This window comes from Rattus norvegicus, chromosome 7, assembly GCF_021556685.1.
Source record: "Rattus norvegicus strain SHRSP/BbbUtx chromosome 7, alternate assembly SHRSP_T2T, whole genome shotgun sequence".
Classification (NCBI taxonomy): domain Eukaryota; kingdom Metazoa; phylum Chordata; class Mammalia; order Rodentia; family Muridae; genus Rattus; species Rattus norvegicus.
The window spans coordinates 97109056-97130929 of record NC_141540.1 but is presented as its reverse complement, the minus strand read 5'-3'; positions in this window follow the sequence as shown (position 1 = coordinate 97130929).

Sequence of the window (21874 nt, the reverse complement as noted above, 5' to 3'; positions counted from 1 at the left end):
TCTGACTCACCAGAGCATATTAGCTAATAGCAAATACCAATGAATCTGTTCTTAAAGGGCGGGTTAGCATGGAGTTTGCTGCCTCTGCTATGATCCCTTAAAAGGGCTGCAATCACAGAGGCCAGCAAGGCTATCTGAGGCAGGCTCATTCCTGCTGCATGTGCATTTGGCAGATCCCCTAAGTGGTTCTTCAGTGTCGTGCCTCTAAGGCCACAAGTGTGCATTTCCTGGGGCTGAGCCAAGGACTGTCGGGACGTGCCTTTCATCAGGGCATCCAAGGCCAATCCAGCAAAATTTATTTCAGCTGTCACTCAGCTCAATTCTCACCTCTACAGCGAGAAAAGTCAGCCAATCAAACCTTTCATTTTAGGGTATGACGTTTGTATCCTTATAATTCTAGACTGTGGTGAAAGAGTAGAGGTTTTCCATGTAAACAGAGAAAGACTATTGAATCCCAACCACAATGTTTGCTTTCTTTATTATTTTGTTGAACACTTGGCATTTACAGCTGTATAGAAGGGCAATGAATCATTAATGGCAAGGGCACCCAAGTAAAAATTACATTGGTCTGAATATTGACTCTGTGAAATATGTGGACTCCACATTGCATTCCAGCATTTAATCATTCTCCCAAGGTAGTCTTTGCCTAGTAATAGCAGATAACTAGTTTATAGGAAAATAATTTGATGCGAATTGGAAATGTAATTTCTCATAAATGGTAATAAATTATTTTTAATAAGGGTTACAATTTTTTGTCCAATACAAGATACATAGTTGAAAACGTAGTCAGAGACCACACTCTCTCCTGTCTCTTCCTGTCTACCACCCTAGCACAGGATTCCATAGTGGGTGGCGAAGTTTTGAACTTCCTGCCATCTTAACTGCTTCTCAGTCATCCAGAGGATAGGAGTGCTTAATGGTTCCTGTCTAATGGAAGCGTTTCCCAGGACACTTGGACTTTCCTGTCACTGGTCACAACCGAGTCAAATAGCTGCTAGCTGAGCAGTCCCTCTGTAGGCCTCCTTACTGAGTGACGCAATCCGTGACCCAGAGAAAAGATGGGTAGAGATCTTAGTCACTCAATACACTGCTTATATGTTATTTTAATCTTCACAGTAAGACGAAGAACTAGGATTCCGATGCATTACAACTCTCCAAATATAGAGGGAGGAATGAAGTTCCAGCCATTCAGTTTTCTACATTTCTTTTCAAACCGAAAAAGAAAAGAAAAGATGTAGCCTCAGTTGGCATGGAATCATGGAATTTGCTGCATAGCAAAGCCTCTCTTTGGACTCTTTTTGGGATCATTTTGCTTTGCTATGCTTTGTTTGTTTTGAGACAGGGTCTCACTGTGTAGCTCAGGCTGTCCTAAAACTCACTATGTACACCAAGCCGACCTTGGACACAGAGATCAGCTTTCCTCCGCCTCCTCAGTGTAGGGATCAAAGGCATACACAGCTATGCCTGGTTCGGTGTCAAAAAATGTTTAAGTAGGTCTTTTCTACGTCCTGGAAACCAAGAAAGGGAATAACATTTGAAATGTAGATTTTAAAAAATCCAATAAAAAAAAGAGAAGAAAAGAAATAAAAAGGTCTGCTCTAGTTTGGGATGAGAATCTAGTTACTCTTTAAACAACTTGGCCCACAGGAATGTTTTCTATCTGGACAAAGAAGAAACAATCAAGTCTGCACTTGGCCAGATAGTAGCTTAAAGAGTGAAATTGGTAATTTATTTGATTATTCAGAATAGAGCCTGTAAACCCTAGCAAGCCACTACAGCTGCTATCCTCTGAATATAGTTGGCAAAAATATGCCAATTTCATGGCCAGGAATAAGGTCTCCCACTGGACTTAAGTACCAGCAATTTCTCCATCTCTCACAATAGTTCAGAATGATAAGATGATGTGCTTTTTACAATCATTTTCTTTAAGCTGGAAAAATATACCTGAAGCCTCTCTCTCTCTCTCTCTCTCTCTCTCTCTCTCTGTGTGTGTGTGTGTGTGTGTGTGTGTGTGTGTGCATGTGTGTGTTCAGAACTTTCTTAAAAAGATGACTGACAAGACACTTAGCAATCGATTCCTAAAGTTGAACTAATGATAGTTGAGAGAATAGGGACATTATGTTGGCTTGAGTAGGAGGGTTTTACTTGACTTCTAGGTAACCCTAAACTGGGGGTACATTGGTATACAAACTATGAAGAATATGATGCTACATGTATTGTAAAAGAATCTACCTAGTGTTCTACGAGAGCCAGCTCTGATCTCTCTGATGCCTGGTGTTTAGATGGCAGATTCTCTGCACAGTGTGATTCCTAATGGGTGGGACTGTTGTTCACAGAATAGAGAAAAGCATCATCATTTCAAAGTAACATCTACCTTCAGCAGCCCTGTCATAATTGTGGTGGTGCTTGCTGAATAATGGGTAAAAATGTAGCATCTGTGTCCTTGACAAAGGAAGCTAAACAGAAGCCTCAGGTGTGCGGCCGTGGTGCTGGAGCCAGGACAGAATGGAGGGACCTGCTCTGAAATCAGACTTCAACAAATGACTGGTTCGTTCATTCCACAAACCTATACTGATCACCTTCTGAGCTAACAATCACTGTGACCCTATTTGATAGAACTTGAGCTCAAACTAAGGGAGGAGGTGACCTGCTTTAGAGTGTCAACTGCTTAAATCAGACATTCTCTCTCCTATTAATGGCAACATTGGGAAGAAACCTGTCTTAACACTCACCCTGGGAAGGCACGAAAGAATGAGTCCTGTGAGCATCACAAAAGTAACTCTGACTAAGGCTTTCAATAAGTTTGAAGTGTTAATGGTCTACAGCTTTTAGTTCAATAATCGAACAATTAAGATACATTTGAGAATCACAGTTTATCCAAAAGTAAGCAAAAAGCTATCAGCCACCTGCTGTGTTATCCAATGTTTATTCAATATGTTATTTAAACTAATCTGATACATAGAAATTGAAGTTTGAGAAATATTAAAGGTCACTAGGCATGAACTGGTGACCAGTTTTCCTTCCCTAGTTTTCTGAGCTGGACATCTGAACTAGGAAGTTCCTTGGGTCTCAAACTCATTTCACCTACTAAGGAAGTTCATACTGTATTGAACTTCTCTCTCCCATATTACCGTGCTCTCTGAGACTTTCATTGTTATACATAAACATGACTCTATTTATTTTTAATCTTTATGAAGTGTGCATTTGATAAGTTTTTATTAATACATTTTTACTTTACAAAGGCAGCTAAGGGGGAGGCTCTTCCTCTACAAACTTGAATCACCTAGACACAAACTAAAGTTTACATTTCAAAAGTATTCATTTGGGTAGCAACAAAAAAAAGCAAATGAAAAAAAATGTTTCTTTTTCTACATGTGGACACTGAAGTCTATTTGAGTTAGGTTTTGGGGGCTTTACTTTATTTTATTGGATATTTTATTTATTTACAAGCCCGCCGAGAAAAATGAGCAACTTTAATCTATGAATAAAAGTATTGTTACTTAAACTCCTTCTCTTCTCCTTTGGTGTGGGTCACTTTGACCTCTTTCTTATCTTGCTCTTTCTATTGTCCAGTTGATCCATGTCCATAATTGCTAGTATATCTAGTTTTCTTTTTCTTTTTTTTTTAATTTTATTTTTCTTGGGTACTATATGTATTCACATTCCAAATGTTATCCCCTTTCCCTGCTCTCCCATACCCCCTTCTCCTCCCCCTACTTCTGTGAGGATGTTACCACTCCCAACCACCCACTCCAACCTCAACACCCGGGCATTACCCTACACTGGGGAAACAAGCTTTCACAGGACCAAAGGCTTTTCCTCCTATTGATGCTGGACAATGCCATCTTCTGCTACATATGTGTTTGGAGCCATGGGTCCCTCCACATATACTCATTGGTTGGTGATTTATTCCCTGGGAGCTCTGGTGGGGTATGGTTGGTTGATATTATTGTTCTTTCTATAGTGTTGCAAACCCCTTAATCTCCTTCAGTCTTTTCCCTAACTCCCCCATTGAGGTCCCCTTGTTCAGTCCAATGGTTAGCTGCAACCATCTTCATCTATATCATTAGGGCTCTAGCAGAGCCTCTCAGGAGACAACCATATATGGTTCCTGTCAGTAAGCACTCCTTGGCATCAGCAATAGTGACTGGGTTTGGTGGCTGCATATAGGATGGATCCCCAGGTGGGGCAGTCTCTGGGTGACCTTTTCATCAGTCCTTGCTCTACTCTTTGTATTTTCTCCTCTGTGTACTTTGTTCTCCCTTCTAAGAAGTAATGAAGCATCCACATTTTGGTCTTCCTTGTTCTTGGGCTTCATATGATCTGTGAATTTTTTCTTAGTTAGTCCAAGCTTTGGGCTAATATCCATTTATCAGTGAGTGCATATTATGTGTGTTCTTTTATTACTGGGTTACCTTATTCAAGATGATATTTTCTAGTTCCATTCATTTGTCTAAGAATTTCATGTAGTCATTGCTTTTAATAGCTGAGTAGTACTCCATTGTGTAAATGTACCAGACTTTCTGTATCCATTTCTCTGTTGACAGACATCTGGGTTGTTTCCAGCTTATGATTATTATAAATAAGGCTACTATGAACATAGTGGAGCATGTGTCCTTGTTATATTTTGGAACATCTTCTGGGTATATGCCCAGGAATGGTATAGCTGGGTCCTCGGGGAGTACTCTGTCCAATTTTCTAAGAAAACACCAGACTGATTTCCACAGTGATTGTACCAGCTTGCAATCCCACCAACAATTGAGGAGTGTTTCTATTTCTCCACATCCTTGCTAACATCTATGGTCACATGAGTTTATAATCTTAGCCATTCTGACTGGTGTGAAGTGGTTGGTATCTCAGGGTTGTTTTGATTTGCATTTCCCTAATGAATACAGATGTTGAACAATTCTTTTAGGTGCTTCTCAACCATTCAGTATTACTAAGTTGAGAATTCTTTCTTTAGCTCTGTACCCCATTTTTAATGAGATTATTTGAGTCTCTGGAGTCTACCTTCTTGAGTTCTTTGTATGTATCAGATATTAGCCCTCTATCAGATGTAGGATTGGTAAAGACCTTTTCCCAACCGGTTGGTTGCTGTTTTGTCCTATTGCCAGTGTCCTTTGCCTTATGAAAGCTTTGCAGTTTTATGAAGTCCCATTTGTCGATTCTTGACCTTAGAGCATAGGCCATTTGTGTTCTGTTCAAGAAAATTTCCCTTGTGCCTATGTGTTCAAAGATCTTCCCCACTTTCTCTTCTATTAGTTGCAGCGTATCTGGTCTTATGTAAAGGTCTTCGATCTACTTGGACTTGAGCTTTGTACAAGGAGATAAGAATGGATCAATTTGCATTCTTCTACATGTTGATGTCCAGTTGAAAAAGCAACATTTGTTGAAAATGCTATCTTTTTTCTATTGGATAGTTTTAGCTCCTTTGTCAAAGATCAAGTGACCATAGGTGTATGGGTTCACCTCTGGGACTTGAATTCTATTCCATTGATTGACCTGCCAGTCTCTGTACCAATACCATGCAGTTTTTATCACGGTTGCTCTGTAATACAGCTGGAGGCCAAGAATGGTGATTCCCTCAGTTCTTTTATTGTTGAGAACAGTTTTCGCTATCCTGGCATTTTTGCTTTTCCAAATGAATTTGCAAATTGCTCTTTCTAATTCCATGAAGAATTGAGTTGGAATTTTGATGGGGATTGCATTGAACCAGTAGATTGCTTTTGGCAAAGTGACCATTTTTTACTATATTAATCCTGACAATCCATGAGCATGGAAGATCTTTCCATCTTCTGAAATCTTCTTTGATTTCTTTCTTCAGAGGCTTGAAGTTCTTGTCACTCAGATCTTTCACTTGCTTGGTTAGAGTCACAACAAGGTATTTTATATTATTTGTGGCTACTGTGAAGGGTGTCCTTTCCCTAATTTCTTTCTCAGCCTGTTTATCCTTTTAGTAGAAAGAGGCTACTTATTTATTTTAATTAATTTTATATTCAACCACTTTGTTGAAGTTGTTTACCAGTTATAGGAGTTCTCTGGTGGAAATTTGGGGTCACTTAAGTATATTATCATATCATCTTCAAATAGTGGTATTTTGACTTCTTCCTTTCCAATTGGTATACCTTTGGCCTTGTTTTGTGGTTTCATTGATCTGACTAGGACTATGTTGAATAAGTAGGGAGCCTTGAATAAGTGGGCAGCCTTGTCTAATCTCTGATTTTAGTGGAATTGCTTCAAGTTTCTCTCCATTTAGTTTGATGTTGGCTACTGGTTTGCTGTATATGCTTTTACTATATTTAGATATATTCTTGATCTTTCCAAGTGTCTTATCTTGAAGGGGTGTTGAATTTTCAGAAATGCTTTCTCAGCATCTAATGAGATGATCATGTTTTATTTTTCTGTTTGAGTTTGTTTATATAGTGGATTAATGTTGTTTCCAAGATTGCTTTAAAGTCTTTAAAGACTGTTTTTTGGCTACTTAACTTGCTGGATTTTAATCAGTACTTCCAAAGATACTGAGCCTTCATTCAATTTAATTTTTTTATTAAAATTTTTATACAATATATTTTGATTGTGTTTCACCTCTCAAACACTTCCAAGATCACCCATACAGCACACGTTCTCTCTCTCTCTCTCTCTCTCTCTCTCTCTCTCTCTCTCTCTCTCTCAATAAGTAAGAATAAAAAAATCACAAAAACATAAACACAACATTAGGCAGAAGATCAGCAAGAGAAGAAACATGCCAAAAACAAAGCAAAAATGAATCAAAAAGTCCACAAAAATACCATTGAGTTCATTTGATGTTGGCCAGTTACTACTGGGCATGAGTCAGTTACCACAGCCCTGAAATGTGGTTAATATATCCAGTGATGCCAACATATGAACTCAGAGAGACTATGACATCTCACTCAAGACCTAAAGAGATTGAAGGCAGACAGAGTTCCAGTACTGAGAGGAGGTAATACAGGGTGCCACTCTTAACCAGGAAGCTATCTGCAATTGATATTCACTGGCAAAGGGAAAGTCAGTTTTTTCCAATTAATTTGTTCTTTTTAAAATTTGTTCTTGGCAGATTGATCCTCGAAATGATGACAGGGGTTGGTTTCTCAAGCAACCATTTTTTCCCATTATCTGTAGTGTCAGCCATTGTTATATCTGTAAAATTTCCCAAATTTTAAGGTCCATAATCTACCAATATAGCACAGGCTTACAGCATGGTTTGTGAACAATAAAAGTGCCTCTTCAGCTCAATTTTGTATTTATTATTACATTATTTTTTGTGTTTCTCTTGTGCATATAGGAATGTGTGTATAAATTCTGATCCAAATGCATGTAGAGGACAGTGGTCAATGTTAATGTCTTCTTTTCCAATTTATTTTTTTGAAACAGGTTCTCACTGGGACTCTTATTTCAGCTAGACTGGGTGGCCAGAAAACCCCTGGAATCTCCCAATATCTGCTCCACCTATGCCACACCTCATTTGTAATATAGGTAGAAACAATCTAATCCTTGGGCCCCATGTTTGCCCAGGGAATGCTGTACCCAGAAAGCCACTGCTCCAGTTCTTATTCTCAGCTTATTTCTAAATATGCAAAAATGTAAAAATCATTAGGAAACACATTTATTTCTGATGTCTATAAGTAACTTACACTAAGTTGCTTTAATATGAAAGAACAACAGCCATCCTCTGAGAAGCTTCCTCCTGAAACACCTTCAGAGACCCTTAGCCAGACAACATGCAGAGATGAGAGATCTTTGAACACTCGAACTAAAACAGGATCGAATCCCTTCCCTTTGGGCTCAGGGAAACCTGTGAAAATGGAGGTAAAAATAGTGTAAGAGTCAGAGGTGATAGAAGACACCAAGAAAACAAGCTCTCTAAATCAACAGGACACACACATATGGACTCTCAGACATTGGGGCATCATGTACAGAGCCTGCACAAGTCTGTACTAGATGGGATCTTAGTGCTCAAAGGAGAAAAGAATACATGCTCTCATCCCTAACCCAGAAGCTATCTCTAATTAATAACAACTTTCAAATGAAAATTTAGTTTTCTCCAAGGGAATCTCACTGAGAAAACAAACTACTTTTAAGGATAGGCTGCATGCCCAACAGTAGATGGCCAGCGGAGAACAAGCTCGAGGACTTAAGGATAGGCTGCATGCCCAACAGTAGATGGCCAGCAGAGAACAAGCTTGAGGACATCTCTGGGGGTTCTTTGTCTCATAATGTCATGCTAAAGCTTTTCAACTATTATTTTTAAATTTCATATTATTTTAAATTTGAAATTATACACACATATGTATACACACACACACACACACACACACACACACACACACACATTTTCTCTTTTTACCCTACAGGTCCTCTGTGTATATATTATGACTTTCAGTTTAGTGATTTTTATTGAATTCCTGAGTGTGCAAATGAGCGGGCCTCTGCATCTATGTCCATTTGCCTGTGTGTGTGTGTGTGTGTGTGTGTGTGTGTGTATGTGTCTTTTCTTGGACTCTTTTCTGTTTTATTTTGCTCTACTTTGAAGTGTTAGCTTTTATTTTATCATCCTTATATTTTATTTTAGTATTGTCCCTTAGAAACCTGTTTGTTTTCTAATGAGAGTCAGAGAGGGGGTAGATCTGGATGGGAAAGGAGGTGGGGAGGAACTCGAAGGAGTAGAGGTGGAAGGGGAACCTTAATTGGAAGATAATGTGTGAGAAAAAAATTATTTTCAATAAAAGGAAAACTAAACAATGACAAAGCAGATGGATAAATGACTGTTTAAAAGCTTCTGCTGCTTTCTTAAAAGAGAAACAAAGAGGAGGAAGTATTTTAGTTGGTGTGGGCTGCTATAAAAGAATCTATGTTCTTAACAGTAAGGATTAGTCCCTTGCTGTCTTCAGACTGGGAATCCCAAGGACAGGACATATGCTAGTGCACTTTCTGATAAGGGCACTCTTCCTGGTTGGCAGACAACTATCTTATTGTGTCTTTCTAAAACAGCAGAGAGAAGACATGTAAGCTTCCCTTTCTTTTCTTACAAGACAGCTAATTTCATGCCTCGGTTCTTTTCCTGGTGCTGTGATAGAGGACCCTGACAAAAGCAGCTTAAGGCAGAAGGGGTCTATTTTAGCTCACAGTTAAAGATACAGTCCATCATGTGGGGGAAGGTCAATGTGACAGGCCAAATGAGCTGGTCACATTGCATCCACAGTCAGAAAGCAGAGAAACAATGGCTTTACACACACACACACACACACACACACACACACACACACTCACAGACATAGGGAGGGGTAGTGGGCAGGAAGAAGAGAGAACATTTTAGTCATAAAATAGAGCAAAATCATGACATTTCCATAAAAAAGGATGAAACTGAAGCACATCCATCATGCTAAATGAAATGTTACGGACTCGAATAGCCCAGTATCCCCTGGTTTGTCTCAGATGGTAATCTGGATGAACAATGGGGGGGTCGGGGGATATGAGGAAGACTATTAAAATGGAATAGAAAGAGGAGGGCATTAGGGGTGTTGGGAAATGAGACAGAGTAATGAAGGCTCAACACAACCAAGGAATGAATAATAATGAATAATAATCTATAAAGTGTCACAGTGAAAAGCATTCATTTATGCAATTAATACTCACACCCTGAAATCGATTGAGAATTAAGACATCAACTACGAGTTCAACATTCAATTGACAGAAAACATTTGTTTAAAGTGAAGTCTTGAGTGATGTCTCTCTAGGCATGATTCCAACCATGCAGACAACCAAGTCCATAATCCTCCCCCATTGTTCCCTTGTGTAGTTATTAGATTTTTATGCAAGTTCACAGTAGTTAATATAGGCATTCTCAGGAGTTAATAATTTCTTGCTATTTCACACTAATACAGATACTTATTCGGTTGGAAGAGGAGAAATAGATTTTTCCCCTAAACATAATTTATACTGAAATAGATTCACTTATTAATTCAAATTCACGTACTATGGCTTTGAAATAATTTGGAAAGATGATTTTTTTCTCTCTCTCTGTAGTTTTTGTTTCTCTTTCATTTCCTTGTGATACTTAATAAAAAGAGACAACTTCTTGGGAGGCACATTAGAGTTTGCAAAATTTAGATAATAAAACAAATTCTGGGGCACAGCATTCTATCATACATTATTTGCCTTCAGAATTTCAATAGACTCATCTATGCCTGGACATGTGAATCACAACAGAGCTCAGCAGACATAGGTGGGTGCTAACAAGGAAGGCTTTTTCTCCTTTCCACTTGAGAAAGTTGTGTATTTTGGCAGTAGCAGGACTAATTAAGCCCTGAAAACCATGTTTCTGTGGTAGAAATTTCAAACAACAGTTTGTTTCTTCTTGGGGAAAGACCCTTCCCATCCCCCCAAAGTCTGATTAAATCCTAACAGGCTGCTTTTCTTACACATTCTGTTAGTTTGACTAAGACCTCAGAAATGTTGTGGTGGCTTTGCCAGCATTTGAGTGCTATACCATAATAGTTCCAGCAGGTGCCTAAAGGTAAGATATTATTTCAAGGACGCTTGCAGGGGTGTGTTCAGAGTGAACTTCGATAAGAAGCCCAGTAGAGTCAAAACTGAATTAATAGAATTCTCATCTGCTCCTTTGGATGATACAGCAGTAAATATGCATATGCAAGTTTCTCTTAAAGTCTAGCCTAGATACCTATCAACAACTGAATGGATGAAGAAAATATGATGTACATATACAAAGGAATCTCATTTAGCTATACAGAAAAATGACACTATGACATTTATAGGAAAATGAATGGAACTGGAATCCTGTTCAGCAAAATAATCTAGACCCAGAAAGACATAAATCACATGTTTACTCTCACATGTGGAATCTAGACTTGTGGCGGTTTTGGGGGTGGGAGGGTGTATACACGTGCTCATGCATGCAGGTGTGTAACCACGAGGAATGATGAAAGAGGTCATAATTTTGAAAGAGCAAGAAGGGGTATGTAGGAGGTTTGGAGCAATGAAAGAGATGAAAGAAATAATAGAATATCAAAAATAAATATTTTTAAAGGACTAGGAAAATCTAACCTGACATGAACTTCTCCCAGGCTATCTTTTAGTATTTATTCAAACGTATTTTATTTAAACCAATTCTAATCATTTCCTTTCAAAACAGGATTAAGCGATCATCTGTTTTAGAAAGTTGCTTAGTGAGAAACTTTCTCTTTTCTCACTTTTCTTATGAGCCACACAAACTACCTCCAGTATAGGATCCCACAGTCTCAACAAAACTGATATTTTAAGGGAGCTAATCTTTTGTGGTTGTGGCTAGTCTGAACATTGCAGGGTGTTGGGTAGAGAGAGTGAATGGTGTCTCTGCCCAGCCTACGGCAGTCCATTCTTCTGATAGAACAAACAAAAACATCTTCAGACATTGCTTATCTTCCCTGGGGGACAGACTCTCCTACAGTGCTCTATTGTATTCTATTAATGTATGTTATGTAGCTCTTGGATTTTCAAGAACAATGAACAATGGGGTGTTAGTATATAATGCCCACTGCTTTAGTCCCATTTAGAAATCTGAGGAAATAGCTATGTGGTATTTTTCTGAAACTCACAAGTGAAAGATTTCCCCAAGCTTAAACTAATACCCACTATTTAGACCCGGGCAGTAGATTTCAAGGCTTTCTCTGAACATGAAGGGTAAAGCATATACTGGCCATGGTTATGGCTTCTCTACTGCTTGCCTAACTGGGTACTATGTACTGTGTTGAATCCAAAGGAATCAGAGTTTCTAAACGTCAAAATATTATAATCCTTTCTGCTTAATGGATGATTTGACTTTCCCATGAAACCAAGTTCCTTAGCACTGTCCTTCATCCAGAGAGAGACAACTCTGCCATCCCCTTTGGAAGATCTCATAGCTATTATTAAAAGGAACCTATTAATCAGAGATAAACAGTGGAATGTTCCTACTTTATTATGTTTGGAAAGTTATTTAAAGAAAAAAGTAAGTAGGCATGAGTAGAGGGTGATGTGACAGATGGCAGAAGCCCTCTCTACGCAGCCATGGAGAGTGGTCCAGCACAAGGAAGAGTCACACACGTAGTGCTCGTTACTGCTAATGGTATCCAGAGTAGAACATGCCCTTGGAGTTATACTTCTCTGTGCCGACAATGACATTGAAGGACCTATGTCATAAATAAGCCCTATTCTTCGAGAGAACATCCAGCCCATTGCTGCAGAGGGAAGACAAAAAAATAAAAATAAAAGGTCAATGAAGTTTCCAGAACCAACTCATCGACTATAAACACTTTCTTCAGGAAGATTAGTGCAGGCACGGCAGGCATCATAACAAAAGAGAAAGCCAGTAAAGGAAAGGATATTAACTAGCTGAGTCGTGAAAGTGAAAAAGTACAGCTGGTAAGGGTCATACCTGTAATTACCTACATGTAGGCCGAGTCAGGAAATTACTCTGAGTTTACAATTAGCCTGGGCTACATAAGAGCAGGAAAGCTAAAACTACAGCATCAAACAAAACAAAACAAAGTGAAAAAACACTCATTATTCCCCAAACCTCTATTCTACTGCTTTGTCTTGACTTTTTAAACACAGCATAAGAATACAATCAAATGACAAAACCACACTGAGACAGGGCCATTGTCTAGTCTGTCCCTGACAGAATTGTTTAAGGCATTTTAGTGAAGAATGTCTTTGGTCTGTGTTATAAGTAAATAAGTAAGTAAAGGAGGAATAAACAAATTTTAAAAAGAAGCAAATGAAACCCAACAATCTTTTCAAGGGGTTAAAGGTAGATGTTAGGAGGGACTAGGACAAGACATGGCCAAGATAGCCCGCACGCTATTCCTGTGTATGCAGCCTGACAAGCTACTGTAAAACCCAGGATATGTGTGTGTGTTGTTAATGTTTAAAAAAAGAATGTCTTAACTGAAAGCCATGGGATCTGTTGTTTGCCTTGAATAGTCTAAAAAAGGAAATAAATATGAATCCATTTAAAAAACTACAGCACTGTCTTAGTAGCTGTGTCCCCTGATGTTCAAGATGCCTCACTGTGGTTAAGCATCCTTTAAACTGCAGATAGATGTTTCTATTACATTGAAAATAAAGGCACTGGACGTTTTCTCATGTGTGTACTAACAAAGGGTCTAGAGACTCAAAGGTCCTTATCTTTTTCATTTTTGTCATAGTTTTGACTATCCCTTGATTTTCTAGAGAACTGTGGGAAGAAATAGGATAAAAAAGAAATTCATTCCACCATACTTTGGGAAGGATGAATATCATCTTATCTGATAAATATGCTACCCACCCCATAAATGGCCCTAAGAACACTGCTAAAATCTACCATCAGAATCCTCTGTGTTGCTGCCTCCTCTCCCGTTGAGACAGCCAACACAGTCTTTGCAAACTTGCTTTCCCAAGCTAAAAAATTCCCATGGTTGAACTGTATGTATCTTGACTAGATTCTTCTCAACCATACGAACCAAGTAATATTATGTCATTATAGCTTTACTTCATGCAGTGACACATACAGGGACTTGTGTCCTTTCTATCTGTCCTGGTGGCATCTGAAGTCTATCTGATTCTTCTGTATTTCATCAGAAAACAAGGAAATAAATTATTCTGAAAGACTTAGAGGAAAGATTAATAGCTAAGCATACGTGTTTTTGTGACTTATTCTTCTATCTAATAAAGAAGTGGGCCACAACCCTCTGCAGGCATAGTCAGTACATAATCAATGTGCCCAGAACCACAAGGGGGTTTGGTAAACATCAACACTCAAGCAGCCTTGTTGATTTAACCACTGCAAATTACTTAGTTTGCACAATCCTTTGGTCATGTGATGACTTTTTACAATTACAACATGAAGTTTCCCCACAGGCTCCTATGTTGAACACTCGGTTCCTAGTTATAGTTTTATCTTGTTATGACAGTAATCTCAGGAGCTGGTGACTAGCTGGAGGTGAGCCTCTGCAGGTTAGACCTTACTGCTCATCACTACCTCTCTTCCCAGCCCAGGTGCAACACACAGTTAATAGATTCCTTCACTGCATACTTCTGCTATCACGGTGTTCTCCCTGCTACAAACTCAGTCCTAACTGAGCCACAGACAATGGACTAAAGTCCCTGCAACTGAGACAAAAGTCTTCTCTCAGTTGTTTTCTTAGGGATACTGGTCATTGCTATGAAAAAGCAATTATGGCAGCTTGTCTTATTAAATTCTCTAGCTCATTTATCTTCCTTATAACCTGAAATATCAAAACTATACGTCCGAGTTATAGAAAATGCAGAGACAGGAGAGGAAAGTGTGGAAGGAGAAAAGACAGGTTTGAAACCTCAAGGACCTGGAGAATGATGTAGCCCAAGGATCTTGTTTTACAGACTAGAACACTGGGTCCTAGAGGGAAGTAACTCCCTCCCCAAAAGGAAACATGTCTTTAAATATAAAGCAGATCTCACCCTAATTGTCTTAACTTCCTCTTCTGGATTCTCATAGCAATAGTTAAAAAGACCAAAATCTAGTATAAAAATGCAATGATAGTTCCATGTGGTTTTTAATTCTTTTTGGCTATAGAATACTATCTAGCATTTTGTTGATATTATGAGCTCAGGAAGGACATATTTGATACATTTTCTTAAAGCCCAAAGAATCCTGGGGCCCCATTTGAATATAATGATCATTAATATTATGTTCACTGAATATTCTTTATAATATATATTGAGACTAAATAGGTCTCTAAAACACATATCAAGTGGCTAGAGCATAGCTCAGTTGGTCAAATGCTTGACTAGCATGTGTGAAGCCCTGGATTCTATCCCAACATCCCATAACCTGGGTGTGTTGGCACAGGCTTGACATTCAAGCACCTAGAGGATGGCAATAGGAAGATCAGGGGTTCAAGATAATCTTCAATGATATAGTGAATTCAACATAGACTTATAACTCTGTGTGCATATTCACATTTTTATTTATATTTATTATATATCATTTTAAATTTACTTCTAGTTACCTTGGGGTAGAAATTATCAGATTATGAACATCGGGAAACAAATTCAGTTTTCACAAAGAGTCTACTGATGATAAATATACTTGAACAATCCAGAGATACAACCAGTAACATCAGAGTTTTCTCAGTTCATCATCCACTCATGTCTACTTCTTTTAAAGTCTCTTTTTCAAATGACCTTATTCTCTCTTATTGCATATTTGCGATTGCTACATGTTGGGACCCATGGTCTTGGGCAAGGTCCACTCTGTAAGCTTTCCTTGTTGGATTTTCTACTGTGTATTAAACCTAAGCCACTGTGTATGCTAACACGGAACCTATCACTTTCCTCTGAGCCAGTGTTCTTCCATCTACACGCCCTTCCACTGAGTGTGTGCTCCTCCACCAAGCTGAACTCTCAACTGTTAGTCTTACATTTTCAACTCAAGAGCAAAAAATAAGGCTTCCTTCAAGCTAAAATAGAAAAGTCCCAGAGTGGACTAGCACTGTTCACTTTGCCTTTCTCTGGCTGAATTTGGCTGAAGAAGGCAGGGAAATGAGAAAACACTATGATTGCTAACCCTATAAGAATCTCAAGGAGTGGGGAGATATTCCCTGCAGAATCTTATGAAGTATGCCAAGCTGTGATGGTTTGTGTATGCTTGGCCCAGGGAATGACACTTAGGAGATATGCCCTCGTTGGAGTACGTATATCACTATGGGCGTAGGCTTTAATAACATAGTCCTAGCTGCCTGAGATTGCTTCTCCTAGCAGCCTTCAGATAAAGATGTAGCACTCTCAGCTCCACCTGCACCATGCCTGCCTGGACACTGTCATGTTCCTGCCTTGATGATAATGGGCTGAACCTCTGATCTTGTAAGCCAGCCCCAATTAAATGTTGTCCTTATAAGAGTTACCTTGGTCATGGTGTCTGTTCACAGCAGTAAAGCCCTAAGTAAGACACAAGCTAAAAATATGTTCACTACCACAGCCTCTTCTACATTCTGGTTAGGAAAAATATTATATATTTAAAACTAGAGTATACTTTAATACACAACTGCAATTCAAGTCATATTCAAAACCTTAAAAATTTCATAGATTAAATATGTCTCTAACATATCAAAGGGTCAACATGCATATTCGGGACCTTTTCCTTACTCTCTTCTAAATTAAAATTTTGGAGCAGTAGCTTCTCAGTCTATGTTAGGTTCACTCTATTCAGTATCTTCTGTTATTCACAGGAATGCAGTGTAAATGTTACATTTGAAGTTATTTTGTTTATATCTACTGCAATGTAATCTTTAAGAATGCCTTCTCCCATAAAGAAAATGTAGAATTAAACTCTGGGCTTGGGATCAGAGAGATGGATCAGTGGGTAAAGGTGTGGCAATGCAAACTTGGCAGCCTGAGTGAGATGCTCAGAATCCACTTACAAGAAACGACTGGATTTCACAGAAGTTGACTCCTTGCTGCCAAATGAATACTATAGCACCCGTACTCCCGTTACACACATGCACACACACATATACACAAATTAATCAATTAATTATTTAAAACATTTGGCTGAGTATGGATCTATAAATATTTCCTAACACATCCCTTTTATTTTATAGGTCACAAAATTGAAGCCCATAAAAGAGAATAGCTGGAGAAAAGTATCTTAGGCTGCACTGAATAAACACTGTTAATTTACCTCTTCTTCTAAGTAGTAGGACATTTATCATTATTACTATTATTATTATTATTATTATTATTATTACTTTTATGTGGCAATTGTTTTACAATAATCTACAAATGATAGTAGTAGTAGTAGTAGTAGTAGTAGTAGTAGTAGTAGCAGCAGTAGTAGTAGTAGTAGCAGTAGTAGTAGTAGCAGTAGTAGTAGTAGCAGTAGTAGTAGTAGTAGTAGTAGTAGTATATTCCACTCTCCAGATTTTGTGTGGTCCTCATACCAAAATATTTTTTCATATTTTTATTTATTATTTGGGAATTTCATAGCATGAACCCTGAGCACACTCACTTGACTGGCCCACATCCACCATTCTTATTACCTCCCTCTCCAAAAATGAAGGAGGAGGAGGAAGAGGAGGAAGAAGAGGAAGAGGAACAGGAGGAGGAGGAGAAGGTGGAGGAGGAGAAGGTGGAGGAGGAGCAGCAGTAGCAGCAATGGTAGAAGAAAAGGAAAATAAAAGTCCAAATTATGTTGCCCATATACTCACTGGGGCATTATCAATCTTCCAATGGCCATCCCCTTAAAGAAAACTGAATCCTTCCCTACCCACACCCCAGCTAGAAGTGATCATCTGTGGAGAGCTACACTTCAGCATCCTTATCACAATTTTTAGTTCTCTTCAATGGGTTTCTGTCCAGGTGACTACATTTTGGGGGATGACTGAAGTTACAGAAGCCTTGTATGTCCTTCCTTCTCAACTATGCATCTACACTCAAAGATTTTTTTTTAATGGAAGAAAGAAGACAATAATCAAATGAAAGTAGGACTTGTCAGATTGTTAAGTTGTGACAACACAATAAACCTTCTTCTCTGATCATATTTCCCCAAACTCAGTTCTGTGATACTCCCCAGGGAGATGGTGGCTCCTATCAACACCACATTCAAAGCATTTGTAGATGATTATAAAACAATTACCACATAAAAGCAGAGTGATAGAGCTCATGAGAAACAGGTTTCAAACGTGGCATCAATAGTTATCTCTGTAGAATGTCTGTCTCCTGCTGTGATTGTAAGCAATTATACACAGCAGGACTCCATGTGAAACAAAAAGGTTCCCTAAAAACCACCAACAGTGGCAATAGTGTTTTAATCAAAGTCCCTTGATTTTAAATTGTTTCCAAATATGTCGTAGGTACCAGAAGTCATCATAACTTTCCTTGTTTTATGAAAAGTAAGTTCTGGTTCTAATTTTTTCTCAAAATCAAGTATCAAGAGCTTTAAAATGGTTATCTGAAATCACAAATTAAAGCACGATATGAATGAAAGTGCCTAAACTAGCAAGAGAGTGAGAGAACAGGCCGTCTCTTTGACTCACTCAAGTGGTCTTTTCAATTGCTTCTCAGCCTTTTGGCTAAGATCAACAGTAAAGTGATCGTTTCATGGATCAGTTTGACAATCTGGATTGTTACTTGCCTCTTAATCAAATAATTCCAATTTAAAACCCTAGAACGTGTATATTAAAATTATTCTAAAATGCTTACGTATAGTACTGTGTAGGGAAAATGGTATCATTGAATTCCTAATGAGAAAGCATGGTTAAATGAACTAATGATGGCCTATTTTAACTGTTCAATAGAACTAATGTAATAAACAATTAATGATTAAATACTTCTTACCTAAAAGACTAGAAAAAAAACCTCTAGTATCAATATGGTGAAATATGCTGGCTCACAGTTTTAATAGGAAGACAAAATATCATAATGCTGTAATCCAATTCTTGTAAACTTTGTATGACATATGTCCATCTAGATGTACAAATGCATACACACGAATTGGGAAACAAAACTTCTTTTAAAAATACCAAAAATACTGATAAAATTTAGCTCTTCCTGTAAGTGATGAAGGATCTATTTGAAATTTTTTCTGTCAGTATTTCATTTGTGGACGGGCATGGTGAAACATGCTTTTAATCTCAGCATTTGGGAGGCAGAGACAAAAGAATTTCAATGAGTCCAAGGCCAGCCTGGTCTACAAAGCGAGCTCCAGGATAGCCAGGACTACAAAGAGAGACCCTGTCTCCAATAAAAAAAAACTGATTTATTTTGTGCTTGTGTATGTATGTGTGTGTATGTCTCTCTATCCATATGGAGGAATATATGGGGGTATGTTACATGTATGTGTCTTGTGTGATTTTGTATTATGTGGCTATGTGTGCATGTTATCTGTTCTATGTGTGTTGGTTTGGTATGGGTATTGTACATATGTATGCTATTTAGAGATGTCGGTATGTGCTGTGAGCATGATTTATATTGTATGTTGGGGTATAATGTATATGTTATATGTATGTATGTAGTTTGTATGAATATGGTGAATATATATGAATGTGTATATAAAAATCTATGAGTCTGAGAAATAGACCTTCAAGGTGACAGTGCTGATCAACCTCTTGCCTTTACAATTCTTTGTCTTATGTGACACCCACTACATGGTGTTACCCTATTCCAACGTGACATGGCCCTAGGAACAGACCCAAAGTAATGTTTTGGAAAGAATAAATCAAGCAAACCCTAACTACCCTCTGGAACTCTTTGCAATGTCAAGCCAGTGTTTTAACTTGATACCAACTCAAAAATGATAGTAGTATGAGACTGGCTCGTCACCCAGTGAGTGACCTCAAGTCTACCTTTAGGAAAGGATAGACTAAGGGAAACTATTTTCTTAAGAAATTTTCTCTTTTATTCCTCTGAAAAAGCACACATCAAACCCAGAAAAGGGCTAGATTTATTGCTTTCAAATCACCATGAGGAGGAACCCACAGATACATAACCAGGCCTAATGGATGCTGGTACCTGAAAGAGACATAAATTTGGACTCTTCTTCCTGTCTCATGTTGGGTTTCCATAGGAACACACATCAGTAGGGGTCAGCTCGAGTCTTCTCTGATTGGAGAGCTAGGGTAAGAGGTAAAAAAATAATCTTTTTTGGAAGCTGATTGGGTCTAACTATGGACATATATTTAGCCATAACAGGAGCCGAAGGGGCTAAGGTGAAGGGAGATTTTCAAGGCCAGAGCAATGAGTACTTCACCAAAGTGGGACAATTTTCAGTTCCTCCAAATTGCTGACTGGCATGCTGCTCTCTCACCATCATTATTTTGCTCTCACTTTTGTTCAGAGAAAGGCTGGAGGGTGTCTTTTCAGACTGTTGCCACCAAGGAAGAGAGGCTTCTTGTACTCACTCCTTCTAACTGATTAAACAGAAAGAAAAGCCAAACAGAAGGTAACACAGAAATATCCCTTCTCTCGGAAAAAAATTAAATCTCAAAATACACAGTAGAATGATTTGTTGCAAAAAGATATTCCAAAGTGAACATCCATTCTCCCTGAAGCTTCATGGGCTAAATCCTAAGAAGGGTTTTATCTCCTAGGGAATGCAGATGGCAAGTTAATTCTTCAAACCTTAAGGTAGGAGTGTAGTCTAAGTGCAGATATTTTATTCATCCACAAAATTTGAGGAAAACACTTTTAAAAGGTTTTAAAACACTTTTAGGTATAGGCCAGAAGGAAAGCCATTTTGAGGCAAACTATGTTTTACCAAAATTTAGGTATAATGCCAATGAAAATTTTGACTGAGTCATGTCCTAATCATAGTGGCCCTTTATCATTAGCATTCGCTTACTCATGAAAAAAACTCTGAACTCCATTATCATCTTGATACCAACCTCTCAAAACACTGTTAACATCTATATCCATACTAATGGTAAATATGTCGAGGCCATAAAATCTTCAAAAAAATAAGGAAATCAATCATCAGTTTACACTTTGATGAAAACAGAAAAAAATTAACCTATAAGTCTGCTATTATAATGATTAGATTTGGAAGTGGGTTCTTTGAGAATTAGGAATGGATGAGGCTATGATGGTGGGGCCCCACCAGTAATGTTATGTATTAGAATGACTTTATTAGAAGAACAGACTTCATCACTCATGGTCGACCTTTGCTACCATACAATGATTTCCATCATGTTATAATGCAGCAAGGAGGTTTTGCTAGATGCCTAGAAAATGCTGGAACTATGCTGCTTGATTGTTCAGCTCACCAAGCTATGAGCCAATGACTCTCTCTAACTTGGAAATTACAGTCCTAGATATTTTGTCTTAGTAACTAAAATAAAGGACTTTAAATAGATTGACACAACTTAGCATGTCAGGGTCTAACCTTAAATACGGTAAAAAGTTTGGGGTGGGGAGAACAATATTTCTTAGGATACTGTAGCCAACCCTTTTATCTTTAGAATTGTCATGCCATTCATATTTCTCTGTCAGTATCATTCATTCACTAAACACTCATTGTGTCCATATGACGAATCAATGTCATATCGCCAAATTCCCAGCATGCTTTCACTCTCCCTCTAAGGGACTGTGTTTTGTAATGGCTAAAGAATAAGAATCTGATTTCTTTCCTTTCATAATTTAGCAACATCCTCTTCCTGGTCCCATCCTTTCTTTCCATTTCATATAATACTTATGGGGGGGGGGACAAAACCAGCCCACATTATTTCACATTGCCAAACAAAACATGAATGGCTAATCTCTCTGTATAATATGCTTCTGTAAGGTCTCTCCTTTCAACTGTGCACATTCGTTACCATTTTCCTCAGATGATTTCTTGTCTGTAAACATCTAGGGGACCTCCCGAACCAGAATGGTGCTTTTGCCCCTACACAGTTATCATACTTTTGCTTCATTAACAGTAACCAGCCCTCTGCCCATTACCCCCACACTCCCTCTGTCAGCTAAAAGCATTTTGGGCACTTGAGTTCCCTGACATTGTTTTCAGAAGGGGAAAACATCTCTATCTCCCACTTTCTCAGGGAGGGCTTATCAAATAAATCTGATTTTTCTCCGTACCAACTCTTGCCTCCTGAGTTTTGATTTTGGAGCGGTAAGTTGACTTCAGGTAACACTTCCTTGAAATTTACCACATTCCTCTTCCTTTTGGAGCCAGGAATGCCATTCACTCTATTAGATGTGGTGCTTGCTTACTTAGTAATTCCCTACTTACCACTGAATTCTTCATGTTATGCATAACAGACACTTGTACATTTTAATACATCTATTAATATGAGTTATGGCAAAAACTAATAATGGCTCAGCCAACTCAGTCTGCTCTTTCAATAGCAAAGCTCTGTTTATATCCTTA